The sequence below is a fragment of the Oncorhynchus gorbuscha genome, linkage group LG02, assembly GCF_021184085.1.
Source record: "Oncorhynchus gorbuscha isolate QuinsamMale2020 ecotype Even-year linkage group LG02, OgorEven_v1.0, whole genome shotgun sequence".
In the NCBI taxonomy this organism is placed as follows: Eukaryota; Metazoa; Chordata; class Actinopteri; order Salmoniformes; family Salmonidae; genus Oncorhynchus; species Oncorhynchus gorbuscha.
Genome location: NC_060174.1, coordinates 23,280,342 through 23,297,756, shown reverse-complemented (window position 1 = coordinate 23,297,756; position 17,415 = coordinate 23,280,342). Strand labels below are relative to the sequence as shown.

At 43.3% G+C, this 17,415-nt stretch overlaps 1 pseudogene; it reads left to right on the top strand.

Moving 5' to 3' along the window:
* Nucleotides 1–433: 433 nt before the first annotated feature.
* Nucleotides 434–17,353, top strand: LOC123989710 (annotated as a pseudogene).
* The last annotated feature ends 62 nt before the right edge of the window (nt 17,354–17,415 follow it).

Here is a 17,415-nt window from a genome sequence, read left to right as displayed (position 1 = left end):
CTTGCCTAAGAAAATCAGAAGAGCCTTTGAATGATCTGGGTCACTGTTGACCTGACACCCCTAGATTCCCATAGATTACCCTGGGCGAGTCTATATCCTGTCAGGTCCTCCTAATCACTAACTACGAGCCCCACAAAAGGACCCCAAACAAATCTGTCCCTCACAATGGGGGTTATAAATTCAAGCTCCACGAACTACAAAGCACTTTTCTGGAGTTGACCCTCAGGAAGTGGAGCATTGTGGTGGAACAAAGGGATCTGGCAACTGTCATTAAAGAATATTTGTAGGACAAGCTATTGTTGTATCACTTCTTGTCTGTAGTTGTTAATATCGTCTCTCTAGACCCTTTTTTACGTGGTTGACATGATATACTAAAAGGCCTTGTGTGTGTATGACCTTCAAGATGTTTTAACCAATTTGCCCGGCCTTCTCTATGGCTAACGTGTGCCCTCAGAGTAGTGAGGGTGGCAGCCAGGGAGGGAGGGTGACTCGCTTCAATGGACAGATCATTTGGGATCTGAGCCAGAGGTTTAGTGGGAAATATGAGAGGCCAACCTCCTGCAATCATGCAGTGTCGGTGACTACTGGACTGCGACGCACCAGAGAGCTGCCTCTCAATCCCCGGCAACTGTGTCAGAAAGCTTTGGCTGCTTTCTCTGTATTTATCTTTGGTGATTATGAGTTGTAGATGATCTAAATGCTTTGTACTTTTTGGTCAGTCAGTGTTACAATACAGGTAGAATATATGCAGGCCACTACTGCCCTCTATGTCTACCCTTGACAACTACAATACGTCATATAAAGCTCTGCTAACAAGAACAAGGCGTGTGTTATTAAAAGGGTCTGTACAGTGTGACAACAATAAACATTTGATGGCACACTAATAAAACACATTTTAATACAAAAACATGTAAAATACATCAGTACCTAAAATAATGCATTGTAAAGTTTTCCTAACAGACTTCTAAGTGCCTTTGCATTAAGGTACTGCTTGTACAGTATGTAGCATGACAGCGTAGTAAAGCCATTATCAAAACAAGACAACAGAATGGTTTTCAGATCATTATGATGAATAAGAGAGAGAGAGAGAGAGAGAGAGAGAGAGAGAGAGAGAGAGAGAGAGAGAGAGAGAGAGAGAGAGAGAGAGAGAGAGAGAGAGAGAGAGAGAAAGAGAGATAGAGAGAGAGAGAGAGAGAGAGAGAGAGAGAGAGAGAGAGAGAGAGAGAGAGAGAGAGAGAGAGAGAGAGAGAGAGAGAGAGAGAGAGAGAGAGAGAGAGAGAAAGAGAGAAAGAGAGAGAGAAAAGAGAGAGAGAGACCAGGAAACATAGTTGAGTATTCTGCCAAGCCCTTCATATAGCCAGACAGTCTTCATACAGACTCCTCTATGGTTCTGACACGGTGTCCTATCCCCTGTTGCTCACTCTCGCTCACTCTCTGTACAAATGAGTGTTTCCATTCAGTTGGCTCATTTACATTCTCAGATAAAGGAATTCTGATCCAGCCTATTGACCTGTTACATCGCCTGACATGACTTGATTTCCCTAGATACATAGCCAACGTATACAGTATGTTAAAGCTGTTAGATGTCTGGTAAATGTATCTATAAATCACATGTGCTTGAAAGCAACACAAGTGTGCATACAAGCTCAAAGAGTCAAATTCTGTATCTCTATACATGAGAGTAGAGTATCATGGTCCTTCATTATCTTGTTCTATGTACTCTGCATGCTCTGTTCAAATGGAGCGAGAGGTGCCAGAAAATGACTGATATCACAAGGGCCATGTACGAATACCCATACTTGCGTACTACATACTTAAACAGCACACCATTTACTCATTGCTGCATTCTATTTAGCAAGCACTGCTTAGTAAAAATAATGCAGTACGCCAAGGCCGCAACACAGTAGCGGCTCCTGGCTGCCTGAGTAGGTGGGGCGGGGTCGAATGCAGGTGGATTTTTCCAAATTCAACAGACATGCATCACATTAACCAGCCTGGTTATTGCTCATTTCCAATCTTTGAAAAGACTCTGGTCTTTGCTGGTTATAGGCAGACTATCACATTTAGCCTACACCGTAGTAGAGCATATAGCTCATCTATCCTATTTAAAAAGGACTGAAGACAGAAACGGATCATTTGGTTCCATACACGGGGTGTACAAAACATTAGGAACACAGCTCTTTCCATGACATACAGTAGACTGACCAGGTGAATCCAGGTGAAAGCTATGATCCCTTATTGATGTCACTTGTTAAATCCACTTCAATTAATGTAGATGAAAGGGAGGAGTCGGGTTAAAGAAGGATTTTAAAGCCTTGAGAAAATTGAGACATGTATTGTGTATGTGTGCCATTCAGAGGGTGATTGGGCAAGACAAATATGGTAGTAGGTGCCAGGTGCTCTGGTTTGAGTGTGTCAAGAACTGCAACGCCGCTGGGTTTTTCATGCTCAACAGTTTCCTGGGTGTATCAAGAATGGACATCAAAAGGACATCCAACCAACTTGACACAACTGTATGGAAGCATTGGTGTCAACATGGGCCAGCATCCCTTTGCTTCCATGTTGCTTTCGACACCTTGTAGTCCATGTTGCTTTCGACACCTTGTAGTCCATGTTGCTTTCGACACCTTGTAGTCCATGTTGCTTTCGACACCTTGTAGTCCATGTTGCTTTCGACACCTTGTAGTCCATGTTGCTTTCGACACCTTGTAGTCCATGTTGCTTTCGACACCTTGTAGTCCATGTTGCTTTCGACACCTTGTAGTCCATGTTGCTTTTGACACCTTGTAGTCCATGTTGCTTTCGACACCTTGTAGCCCATGTTGCTTTCGACACCTTGTAGTCCATGTTGCTTTCGACACCTTGTAGTCCATGTTGCTTTCGACACCTTGTAGTCCATGTTGCTTTCGACACCTTGTAGTCCATGCCCGGTCGTTCTGAGGGCTAAAGGGGCTGCAACTCAATATTAGGAAGGTGTTTCTAATATTTTGTACACTCAGTGTATTTATTAGTGAAACCACACACCAACATTTTTCAACTCTTCAAATCAAAAGGCTATTGCACATAAAAACGTGTCTGGTGCGTTGCAAATTGAGAACCGCAGGACAGCACCATAATAAACTAAAGCAATGATCATTGGGAACGACATCAGAATGACTACTAAGGCTTGATACATACAGTTGAAGTCAGAAGTTAACATACACTTCGGTTGGAGTCAATAAAAATATTTTTTCAACCCTCCACAAATTCCTTGTTCACAAACTATAGAATTTGGCAAGTTGGTTAGGACATGTACTTTGTACACAACACAAGTAATTTTTTCAACAATTGTTTGCTGACAGATTATTGCACTGTATCACAATTACAGTGGGTCAGAAGTTTACATACACTAAGTTGACTGTGCCTTTAAACAGTTTGGAAAATTCCAGAAAATTATGTCATGGCTTTATAAGCTTCTGATAGGCTAATTGACATAATCTGAGTCAATTGGAGGTGTACCTGTGTATTTCAAGGCCTACCTTCAAACTCAGTGCCTCTTTGCTTGACATCATGGGAAAATCAAAAAGAAATCAGCTAAGACCTCAGAAAAAAATTGTGGACCTCCACAAGTCTGGTTCATCCTTGGGAGCAATTTCCAAATGCCTGAAGGTACCACGTTCATCTGTACAAACAATAGTACGCAAGTATAAACACCATGGGACCACGCAGCCGTCATATCGCTCAGGAAGGAGACGGGTTCTGTCTTCTAGAGATTAATGTACTTTGGTGCGAAAAGTGAAAATCAATCCCAGAACAACAGCAAAGGACCTTGTGAAGATGCTGGAGGAAACAGGTACAAAAGTATCTATATCCACAGTAAAACGAGGCCTATATAGACATAACCGGAAAGGCTGCTCAGCAAGGAAGAAGCCACTGCTCAAAAACCGCCATAAAAAAAGCCAGACTACGGTTTGCAACTGCACATGGGGACAAAGATTGTACTTTTTGGAAAAATGTCCTCTGGTCTGATGAAACAAAAATAGAACTGTTTGGCCATAATGACCATCGTTATGTTTGGAGGAAAAAGGGGGAGGCTTCCAAGCCGAAGAACACCATCCCAAATGTGAAGCAGCATCATGTTGTGGGGGTGCTTTACTGCGGGAGGGACTGGTGCGTTTCACAAAATAGATGGCATCATGAGGATGGAAAATTATGTGGATATATTGAAGCAACATCTCAAGACATCAGTCAGGAAGTTAAAGCTTGGACGCAAATGGGTCTTTCAAATGGACAGTTACACCAGCTCTGTCAGGAGGTATGGGCCAAAATTCCCTCCACTTATTGTGAGAAGCTTGTGGAAGGCTACCTGAAACTTTTGACCCAAGTTAAACAATTTGAAGGCAATGCTACCAAATACTAATTGAGTGTATGTAAACTTCTGACCAACTGGGAATGTGATGAAAGATATAAAAGCTGAAAGAAATAATTCTCTCTACTATTATTCTGACATTTCACATAAAGTGGTGATCCTATTGGTTAGAGCCTTTCATTGTAAGCCTTTCATTGTAACCTGTTGTATTCAGCGCACGTGACAAATAAACTTTATTTCATAACTGACCTAAAACAGGGGATATTTACTATGATTAAATGTCAGGAATTGTGAAAAACTAAGTTTAAATGTATTTGGCTAAGGTGTATGTAAATATCCGACTTCAAAGACCCCAGCCACCCCAGTCATAGACTGTTCTCTCTACGACCGCATGGCAAGCGGTACCGGAGTGCCAATGCTAGGACAAAAATGCTCCTCAACAGTTTTTTGGCGCACGTGACAAATAAACTTTGATTTGAACTCTAAGTTAAATAATTATATACGTAGCCTAGCATACAAAACTAAAACAATCCATATGTTCCAGAGTCCCAGGCGCCGACAGATTCAGAAATGAAAAGATGGTTTATTATTTAGTTTAAAAGCTCTGACGAAGGCCAAGAGAACAGGAAACACTTTTCAGTGAGAAAACAGAAATCCACTTTGGACAAAAATAAATAAAAAATACTTCTGTTTTCAAAGATGTAGCCTATGATGCAATACTTGTGATCATTCTAAGGAGAACAAAATATACTTAGCATATATTAAAACACCACCGTACAAGCTTTGGGCATATTTAAGCAATAAGTCCCGAGGAAGTGTGGTATGGCCGATATACCACGGGCTGTTTTTGCACAACACAACGCAGAGTGCCTGGATACAGCCCTTAGTCATGGAATATTGGCCATAAAACACAAACCCGCAAGGTGCCTTATTGCTATTATAAACTGGTTACCAATGTCATTTTTTTTGTCATACCCATGGTATACAGTCTGATATACCATGGCTTTCTGCCAATCAGCTTTCAGGGCTCAAACCACCCATTTTATAATTAAGAAATAAGACCCGAGGGTTGTGTGGTATATGGTCAATATACCAGGGCTAAGGCCTGTTCTTAGGCACGACACAATTTGGAGAGCCTGGATACAGCGCTTAGCAATGGTATATTGGCCATATACCACAAACCCTGAGGTGCCTTATTGCTATTATAAACTGGTTACCAACATAATTAGAACAGTAAAAATAAATGTTTTGTCACACCTGTGGTATACAGTCATAAATACCACAGCTTTTAGCCAATTAGCATTCAGGGCTCGAACCACCCAGTTTATAATCCCAATTAAGAAGCCTAGTTTTGGAGTTGGCTACTTGAAGAGAACTAGGGCCTATCACTCGCAGCCCACCTTTTCCAATGCATTGTGGAAAAAAGAGCCAAAAATAGTATTACACCCTGGCATTTAAATCATACTTGATTTTAGAAATGTCACACACTATTAGACATTATATTTTTGCATACTGAGAATGTGTCATGCATGATTTCATTGTTTCCTGCTAATCATTGATTTCGGTAGCGCATCCCCATATCTAATTGATCAGCTGTTGTCAAAGCCGAAATTAGTTTGACATCTGGGAATTTAAAGTATACTAGATTTTTGAAATGCCGCACACTATTAAACGTAATTTATTCCATACTCAAACGCCTACTATTTAGGACACAAGTATGGGTTTTCGGACACAACCAAGGTCTGGGTATGTGACAAACCGTAACCTAGCAACCCTGGCAATGTGGCTCCTTCACTGCCCCAGCACCGCCACAACACACTTTTTTTCACTCACGGAGGTCCTTCCATCACGACTTAGTATGACCACATCGTACTATAATATATCCTGGGTTGGCACTTCTCTCCTCTGCCCTTGTTCCTAATCAGTAGGGGGTTCCCCTTGTCTCCCTTCAGTTCAAATCGAAGGGGCTTTATTGGTATGGGAAACGTGTTTACATTGCTAAAGCAAGTGTAACGGTTTTCTGTATGTGAAGGAGAGTCAGACCAAAATGCGCCGTGGCTATTGCGATCCATGTTTAATGAAACAAAGTAAACACGAATCAAATACAAAAACGTAACACAAAAACCGAAACAGCCTAATACTGGTGCAAAGTAACACAGAGACAGTAACAAGGACAATCACCCACCAAAACCCAACACCAAACAGGCTACCTAAATATGGTTCCCAATCAGAGACAATGACGAACAACCTGCCTCTGATTGAGAACCATATCAGGCCAAACATAGAACTAGACAAACTAGACATGTAACATAGAATGCCCACTCAGCTCACACCCTGACCAACCAAAACATAGAAACATACAAAGCAAACTATGGTCAGGGTGTGACAGCAAGTGAGATAAACAATAAACAAAAGTGAGAAGACACAAAACAACATCAACAAAAATGAGAATTTAACAGTAAATATTGCACTCAAGAAAGTTTAAAAAAGATGGACATTTCAAGTGTTGTTATCAGCTATGTACAGGGTTTTATCAATGTGCAAATAGTTGTAGTATGAATAATAGGGGAAGATAAATAAACAGATAAATATTGGTGGTATTTACAATGTTGTTTGTGCTCAACTTGTTGCCCTTTTCTTATGGCAACGGGCCACAGATCTTGCTGCTATCGTTGCACAACTGCAATATTTCACCTAACAGAATTGGGAGTTTATCAATGTTTCATTTGTTTTCAAATTCTTTGTTGGTCTGTGTGATCTGTGGGAAATACAGTATGTATCTCTAATGTGGTCATACATTTGGCAGAGGGTTAGGAAGTGCAGCTCAGTTTCCATCTCATTTCGTGGGCATTGGGCAGCAAGCCTGTCTTCTGCTGTCAATAACAAGGCTATGCTCATTGCCCCAGAGTCTCCCTCCTCTCTCCTTAGAGTTCCCCCTGTCCTCTCCTCAGGCTTTTGGTCACTGTGAATTAGAACCCTGCTCTGGACCCAGACTGAGTCCCACTACTCACTCCTCACTACTCAGGTCCTCAACTATGTTTCCTGGTCTCTCTCTCTCTCTCTCTCTCTCTCTCTCTCTCTCTCTCTCTCTCTCTCTCTCTCTCTCTCTCTCTCTCTCTCTCTCTCTCTCTCTCTCTCTCTCTCTCTCTCTCTCTCTCTCTCTCTCTCTCTCTCTGTTGTTTATCTCTCCCTCTCTTCCTCTTTCCTCTGTTGTTTATCTCTCCCTCTCTTCCTCTTTTCCCATTTCTCCCTCTTTCTCTGTCTCTCTCTCTCTCCCTGTCTCCCTCTCTCACTCTGCTCCAATAATTAACACAAAGAAGAAACCAGAGCTGGCCTTACTCCCTGCATCTGGGACTTTGCGTGTGAACGGTAGTGAGATCCTAGGGGAAAACACAGGAGACAGTTAGGGACTTCAAAGGGGTCCTGTGTGCAGATGTGAGGGCCGTCTGACACAGAGCTCTACTCTGAGGGCCCTGTGTGCAGGTGTGAGGGCCGTCTAACTCAGAGCACTAATCTGAGGGCTGCTTGTCAGTTGCACACCCCTGTCAAACATGGAACTCCTTTGAAGGTCTCTCAGGCATAATGCAATATCTTTACATTCCAAACAACACACCTAGTTGGTTGCACCCTCCAGCTTGTACACACACGCACACACGCACGCACGCACGCACGCACGCACGCACGCACGCACGCACGCACACACACACACACACACACACACACACACACACACACACACACACACACACACACACACACACACACACACACCCGCACAGCAAACACACACACGCTCTTGAATATATAGTACACAGCAAACAAACCCAGAACAATGAACTCATAAACGTGTTGTATTTTGTCAAGGAAGGCCTCTATGAGAGACCCACATTTTCGGCCTCCGCCATTCTGTTAATGGTTTAAATTATGTTGTTTCATAGAAAATAAATAATAAATAAAAACAATTTTACACATGGATGGTTTGCATTGTTAATTCAGTCCTCATATGAGTTATTGTTGGTAGATGTAATCAGTAGTAGTCTCTCTGAGGTGTCGTAGAAATAATTATGGCCCCTGTGGGAACAGATACAAATACAGTGTTGACAACGGAGAGTGTCACTTGGTCCCTTATGCAGGCTTAGTAAACAGAGTAGAGCATGTCAGTATTTCTCTGTCCTATCAGTATGGGTAAAGTACATGACCTCAGGGTCACAGTCAAGTTATGATTGTACTTCCACATATCAAATCAGCCACAAGGTTCATAACCAGACACTGAGTCTATGAATCATATGCACAGCACAACATCTCATCTATTCCATCTACAGAGTGGACCCTGGGCCTCTCCTTCACTCTCAACCACCCAGTCAGCCATACAACCTATCAGCCAGACCTACCCACCCACAACTCCAGTCATCCATCAAGCCAGCCAGCCACCCTGCCAGGCTACCAGAACCCAGCATCAGCATGTGTAACTGATCATAAATCCTCAACCAACACACTCAGAGCAAAAAGCAACTAGCAGGCTATAAACAGATCAGGTACTGCTTATAAAGAGAGAGATAATTAGTCTCACTAACTTCCAATTAACAATCAAAGAGCAAGCATGCACAGCATTCTGTCATGGTTATTTCATCATAATTGTTGATGTGTAAGTATGCGCCAGACCTCTGGACCTAATCACAACAGCATCTTGACTTGCATGCTTCCAACATTAATATCAGATACAGGAATGGAAAGTCTGTCTTCTATACTATACTGGTGGAGAATAGTGGAACTTTAAAATCCCTGCAGATATTGCAAGATTTCCCACAAGAGGGCACTGATGTTAACCTACATGCTACAGTAATGACAAATGTGAAACCATGTCACATGGTGAGCCTATAATGTTACACTTTAGGGATATTGCTATTTTTCTAAAGAGTACCTCAATGAACAAGAAAATAAATTATTTAGATAAAGTCAGCTACATTTATTTCGGAACCTCCACTATGGGGTTCAACGAAAATTATCAGACTTCTTGGACCCTCAAGAGAGCTGGAAAGACGTTCTTGTTTCTATACACAAACCCACAGGGGAGCCGAAGTACTCTCAGGTACTCGCATTTAAGGTCATGTGCTGGTCATCTACAGTACTTCACTGATAGGAGTGACACCAAAGTTGTCATCTTTGATGACAAAATTGTTACCTTCTGTCAAAGCTGTCTGTTAAATTGCAACATTAGCATTGTATACATCAGATGCTGGTTTTTGGTTGTTCCGGTCATGGTCTACTCTATTCTTGAACCTACCTTTCAAATGCCAGGAGATTTGAAGCTGGGGGACATCTAACAGCACTGTGGGAGAGGTGGCATCTTGATGAGCCACAGGTTAATGGCTGCAGCCAGGATTCTGCTACCGGGTATGCTACGGTCAACGTGTGTTTCATCAAAGAGCTTGTATTGAATGTCTATTCCGCTCGCTGGTTTTGATCGTCTTGTATAGATTTCTTATCTACGATTTTACCCAAACATAAAAAACCTCCGCTCAACCATCCCCCAGCCACATTCCAGCCACCTGTGTCCCCTGGGGGAAAAGAGACAGTAAACAACACTGAAAGCAGAACCTTGGGAAGGACAGAGGAACAGCCACTTCCAGACAGCACCTCAGAGCAGCAGGAGGTCGAGGAACCCAATGACACTTCAGGTTTGGACTAATGTTGTATGACTTTCATATGCATGTGTTATAACCACTTGAGGTGTTATGAGCGCCCAAAACATAGTAATACATGGGGTTATATAGATTATAGGTTATTTTACTGGTGGTTTAATTACATAGATGTGGTGACAAGAAGCTATTATAGATTGTGTTGAGTGAAATTTGACTGATCGTTTGATCCGGTTCAGAAATGTGTCGCGATGCACACAATATCCAGTAGATGGCAGCATTTACCTCATAAAAAATGATGGTAGTATACCAAGACTGTCCCTTATGAACAGGTTAATAATCCATTGATTCTCAGGTTTTCTAAGGCTTTCTTTCCACTCACTGGCCTTGGTGAGGGCAGCTTTGGAACGGTCTACAAAGGCCTCATCAATGGTAAACCTGTGGCAGTGATGAAACTACTCTCAGTAGGTGCCAATATTATCTGTGGCAATAACACTATTCATATTGCACACAGAGTATACAAAACATTAAGAACACCTGCTCTTTCCGTGACATAGACTGACCAGGTGAATCCAGGTGAAAGCTATGATCCCTCACTTGTTAAATCCACTTCAATCAGTGTAGATGAAGGGGAGGAGACAAGTTAAAGAAGGATTTTTATACCTTTAGACAATTGAGACATGGATTGTGTATGCATGCCATTCAGAGGTTGAATGGACAAGACAAAAGATTTAAGTGCCTTTGATAAAGATGTTCTTAATGTTAGGGTTAATGTTTGGTGTATTCAGTGTGTGTATGATTTAATTAAACAGCACATTCTAAAAGGTTACCAAAACTTCAGTTTCTTACTCTTTTAGATGGAAGACATCTCACTAGAGGAGCTGCAAAAATCTCTGAAGCTGGAGACTCATATCTCCCTCACTAGCTTTAAGCACCAGCTGTCAGAGCAGCTCACAGATCACTGCACCTGTACATAGCCCATCTGTAAATGTAATGATATTCCTCTGTTGTTTGAAGTGAATCAGACCGAAATGCAGCGTGTAGGTTACTCATGATTTTTAATGAAGAAAATGCTGTACATGAAATAACTGAGAATACAAAACAACAAACAAGTAAAACTAATTACAGCCTATCTGGTGACTAACACAAGGACAGGTACGAAATACAACGCGCGCACTCAGGCTACCTAAATACAGTTCCCAATCCGAGACAACTAGAATCAGCTGAGTCCAATTAGGAATCGCCTCAGGCAGCCAAGCCTAACTAGACACACCCCTACTAATACACACTCCTAATTAATACAAACCCCAATACGAAATAACAACATATAAACCCATGTCACACCCTGGCCTACCCAAACATATAACAAAAACACAAGATACAATGACCAAGGCGTGACAGAACCCCCCCCCTAAGGTGCGGACTCCGGGACGCACCTCAAGAGCATAGGGAGGGTCCGGGTGGGCGTCTGTCCATGGTGGCGGTTCTGGCTCGGGACGTGGACCCCACTCCATAAATGTCCTAGTTCCTCCCCTACGCTTCCTAGGATAATCCACCTTCTCCGCCGACCATGGCCTAATAGTCCTCACCCTGATCCCCACATAACTGAGGGGCAGCTCGGGACAGAGGGGCAGCTCGGGACAGAAGGGCAGCTCGGGACAGAGGGGCAGCTCGGGACAGAGGGGCAGCTCGGAACAGAGGGGCAGCTCGGAACAGAGGGGCAGCTCGGAACAGAGGGGCAGCTCGGAACAGAGGGGCAGCCCGGAACAGAGGGGCAGCCCGGGACAGAGGGGAAGCCCGGTACTGAGGGGAAGCCCGGTACTGAGGGGAAGCCCGGTACTGAGGGGTACTGAGGGGAAACTCGGTACTGAGAGGAAGCTCGGTACTGAAAGGGAGCCCAGTACAGAGAGGGAGCCTAGTACAGAGAGGGAGCCTAGTACAGAGAGGGAGCTCAGTACTGAGAGGAAGCTCAGGCAGGTAGTAGGCTCCGGTAAATCCTGGCTGGCTGGTGGACCTGGATGATTAAGGTTGTCTGGCCGATCTAGAAGATTTTGGTAGACTGGCACTTCTGGCGGATCCTGGCAGACTGGTGACGCTGGGCCGACTGGCGGCGCTGGGCAGACAGGAGACTCCGGCAGCGCAGGAGAGGAGAAAGGCTCTGGCTGCGCTGAACAGGCGAGGCGCACTGGACGTGCTGGGCCGACTGGGAGCACTGGTGGCGCTGGACAGACAGGAGACTCCGGCAGCGCAGGAGAGGAGAACAGCTCTGGTTGCGCTAAACAAGCGGGAGACTCCGGTAGCACAGGAGGGGAGAAAAGCACTGGCTGTGCTGAACAGGCGATGTGCACTGGAGGCCTGGTGCGTGGTGCTGGAACTGGTGGTACTAGCGCGAGGACACGCACAGGAAGCCTGGTGCGGGGAGCTGCTACCGGAGGACTGGTGTGTATAGGTGGCTCTGGATAGACCGGACCGTGCAGGCGCACTGGAGCTCTTGAGCACCGAGCCTGCCCAAGCTTACCTGGCTCGATGCCCACTCTAGCCCGGCCAATAGGAAGAGCTGGTATGTGCCTCACCGGGCTATGCTCCCGCACTGGTGCCTGCCCGGTCTCTCTAGCCCAACGGTGAGCACAGGGAGGACTGGTGTGTGGAGGTGGCACAGGATGGGCTAGACCGTGAAGACGTACTGGAGATCTTGAGAGCAGTGTAGGCACAGGACGTGCAAGGCTAGGGATGTGCACAGGAGGCCTGGTGCGTGAGGCTGGCACCAACTTCACCAGCTGACTAACACGCACCTCAGGTTGAGTATAGAGCGCTAACTCAGGTGCTATTAAATCCCCGACACGATCCGTCGGACGAATATTATATCTATAGCACCAAGCTAGCAACTCCCTCATTACTCTCCACTCCACTTTCCCCATTAACTCCTTCACAGTCTCTGCTTCGCTCACCTCTAACACTGGCTCTGGTTCAGGTCTCCTCCTTGGCTCCTCACGATGAACAAGGAGAGTTGGCTCAGGTTTATCTCCTGACTCAGCCATACTCTCCCTAAGCCCCCCCAATACATTTTTTTGGGGTGAATTTCCGGTTTCCAACGAGTCGCCGTGCTGCCTCCTCATACTTGCGCTTTCCCGTTACCTTCGGTTCTCGCTCTGTATAACCGTGCTTTCCTTTTCGATTCCATAACGTCCTCCTTTAGATCCTGCCAGTTCACACGCTGCTCGGTCTGTGAATGGTGGTGGGTGATTCTGTAATGATATTCGTCTGTTGTTTGAAGTGAATCAGACCGAAATGCAGCGTGTAGGTTACTCATGATTTTTAATGAAGAAAATGCTGTACATGAAATAACTGAGAATACAAAACAACAAACGAGTGAAACTAATTACAGCCTATCTGGTGACTAACACAAGGACAGGTACAATCACCCACGAAATACAAGGCGCACTCAGGCTACCTAAATACGGTTCCCAATCCGAGACAACTAGAATCAGCTGACTCCAATTAGGAATGCCTCAGGCAGCCAAGCCTAACTAGACACACCCCTACTAATACACACTCCTAATTAATACAAACCCCAATACGAAATAACAACATATAAACCCATGTCACACCCTGGCCTACCCAAACATATAACAAAAACACAAGATACAATGACCAAGGCGTGACAGTAAACAACCCATCTATCTACCTACCTCATCCCCATACAGTATTTATTTATTTATCTTGCTCCTTTGCACCCCAGTATCTCTACTTGCACATTCATCTTCTGCACATCTACCATTCCAGTGTTTAATTGCTATATTGTAATTACTTCTCCACCATGGCCTATTTATTGTACTCACTGTACATAGACTTTTGTTTTCTTTTGCTCTGCTATATTATTGACTATTGATGTTTTGTTTACTCCATGTGTAACTCTGTGTTGTTGTATGTGTCGAATTTATATGCTTTCTCTTGGCCAAGTCGCAGTTGCAAATGAGAACTTGTTCTCAACTAGCCTATCTGGTTAAATAAAGGTGAAAAAAATATATTTAAAAAATTAAAAAATGTTCAGTTCATTCAAGAGGTCCAAATTCTTATGGCATAAGTGTCTATTTTCTGCTCTTCCATTGTCCTATTGTAGGGAGTCCTTATAAACTAGCTGACCTACTGTGTGACCACTTCATAACCATTGCAGCTCTATTTCTTTAACAGAAGCAATAGCTAGTGTGTGCTCAATATCTCAATAAGGCAACTTAATGGCTCTCTACTGTAATAAAATCAACAGAGAAATGTCCTGCGAGAATGGCTTTTACTTAGGAGCTGTCCAGATATCGGTTTTAGATTGAATGGATATTACTAGATTTGATTTAGCTTGAATTGTCTTTATGGTTTGAAAAAAAGACTACTGTTTATCTGATGATAGGCTTCTTGTTCCACAGGTTCAAACATGAAAACCTGGTAGACATAATCACCCTTGTTTTGTGTATGCTTACATGTCTAATGGGTCGTTGCCAGACCGGCTGGCTTGCTTGGTAAGCATGCACACTGTACAATATCAGTATCAATATCAATATTGATTGTAGCTACCTTCATTTGTACATAATCAATTAAATAAAATAGATTTTGGAAGAGAGATGTTTTACAGGTGCTTTCTCTTTAGGATGAATATGTTTGTGTGGTTGTAGGACCGTAGTCCTCCTATGTCCTGGTACAGATGTCTGACCGCCTTGGGAACAGCCAGAGGCTTGGATTATCTGCACAGCAGCAACCATGTCCACGGAGATGACAAGAGGTAACTGGACGTTTTTAATAAATGCCTTTCTTATACCACTTGATTAAATATTTGACATTTGAATCATAGTCAGACATGAAAATGAGTCTCCGCACACTCAGGATCAATGCACAACTTTATATTTATTTAGGCTGAGTTTTCGCTCATCAGACCTTCATCAGAGCATGACAAAATACATGTTAAATTGTGTATTAATCCTGAGTGTGCGGAGACCTTTTTATTTCAGCATTACTCTTTATCCCCTGCACCTTAGCTAGGGTCGGATGTGCGACAGATCCTCTTAAAAACCATAGACAGACAACCTTGTCATATCAGTCTCAATAGTAGTTATTCATGAGTTCTAAACATAAGTGTCTGGCTGCAGAATTTTGTTTCTGGATAAAGCACTTGTACCGAATATCTCTTTGGGCTGACACGGGCCTCGGCCATGCAGTCGTCTTCGACAGTGATGACCGAAAAAATCGAATCAAACAGTTTTTGGGTGGTATGTTGTACTTTTCACCAACACACATCTATGGAACTAACACAATATGAAGACATTATACAATGTTGGGTGAAAATCCACACCAGCACTGATTTGAATATCACCTGAGTGACACTACATGACTGTCACGCCCTGACCTTAGTTATCTTTGTTTTCTTTATTATTTTGGTTAGGTCAGGGTGTGACGAGGGTGTTTTGTTTAGTTTTGTATTGTCTAGGGGGTTTTGCTAGTCTAGGGTTTTTGTAAGTCTAGGTGTTTATATGTCTATGGTTGCCTAGATTGGTTCTCAATCAGAGGCAGCTGTTTATCGTTGTCTGATTGGGGACCATATTTAGGTAGCCATATTCGTTGAGTAGTTTGTGGGTTCTTATTCTATGTTAAGTTGCCTGTCTGCACTAGCCATATTAGCGTCACGGGTCGTTTTGTATAGTTTGTTCATTGTTCTTTCTTTCATTAAAGAAGTATGCACGCTTACCAAACTGCGCCTTGGTCTCCTCCATATGACGACAATGACAAGCAATTGAGACAGCACCTCATGTGGCTACACCCCTAAACATTATGCCAAACAGGTCAAGCCTTTCATACTATCACTTTAAATACCTAAATATAACCCAGAAGATACAGTGACAACAATATTGAATTGATGATGAAACTGCAACATAAGTCAAACTCATAAAATTGAATTGCCAGTTCAGCGCTTTACCTCAGTGCCAGACTCCAAAACCTACTGACACACAATTGTTGGACCCTTAAGTGAGAATTGTTTAATTTTTTATTTAACTATCCAAGTCATTTAAGAACTACCCTGGCCAAACCGTCCCCTAACCCGTACTATGCTGGGCCAATTGTGCGCCGCCCTATGGGACTCCCGATCACGTCCAATTGTGACACGCCTCTAGCACTGCAATAGTGCCTTAGACCACTGTGTCAAACGGGAGAACTGCACTGAAACATGCACCTGTGCCCGTCTACCAGCCAATTCATTTAAAATGAAATACCAACAAATGAAAGGTTACTGCTCCTCAATGATAAAGAAAACATGTTGGTAAATGTTGATGGAGGCTTATAATGGAAAGTGTGGGAACAGTACTGTATGACATAAATGATGTACTCTACTGTCAGCAGTCCAATATGAGGTCAGGTCTTCTGTGTGTTGAACTGATTGAACCTCATCATAAACCAACAGCTACTGTCAGTGTTCAGCCTGAACCCTGGGAACACTAGCGTACAGTATCTAGACATAGCCTGATATATTATTAATGAAGAGTAATAGAGGGCTGTTGTTGGCTAGAGCCGGAGCCAGCCAGGTGGTTAATCTAAGGTATCTGTCATCCACAGGTGTTGCTAGAAATATTGTCTGGAGTCCTGCCAGTTGATGAAAATTGTGATCCTATGTTCCTGGTGAGCAAGCAGAACAATTGAAGCTTTCTCTTTAGTACTCGTCTGTCTTCATCATACAGTGGGATGAATGCATATGATCTGAAGAATGAACATATTTCACTTTTTGTATTTACTATGCAGTGTCAATCAAAAAGCTAATTACGCAGCATTACTTAGTTTCTACTCTTCGCTCCCTGTTGAGCATAAGGCCACATTTGTACAGTATACAGTAGATGGCAGTGTTGTATATCTCATCTGTCAGTGTAGTTACCACTGCAAGCAGTAGCTGAAGGATGTGTTGCTGCTGTTGATTGGTATGATTTGTTATGACTGTCACAGATGAACATGAAGGATGAGAAAGATGAGGAAGGAATGGCCCTGGAGGACAAGATGATGCTGTCTTAATGACAGAAAAAACAAACAGCCACTGATGAAAGGTGTGATGCCAGTACAGTTGCTAGCACTTTAGTTGACAGTACTGTCTCCACTGGTATATCAATGGGTACTTTGTGCTTCTTAGTTATAGCTAGGAGCCAACGCTTACTACTATGTGCTTAATTATCTTTATCGCATTGAAATAATGTCAATATTTTAATAGGTCATGACGGAGCTTGAAGATGTTGTCAAAAGCATTTCCCTAGAACAGCTGGGGCCTGAGAGGGAAGCAGACAACATGGGAGACGACCCCTTGCCTCACACTTTTTCCTTAAACAAGGTTACTTTGCTCTAGAGCAGTGACCAACATTTTTACAAAGTCTTCTGTATTTTTTGTTGCTTTAGGAATAAACAGCA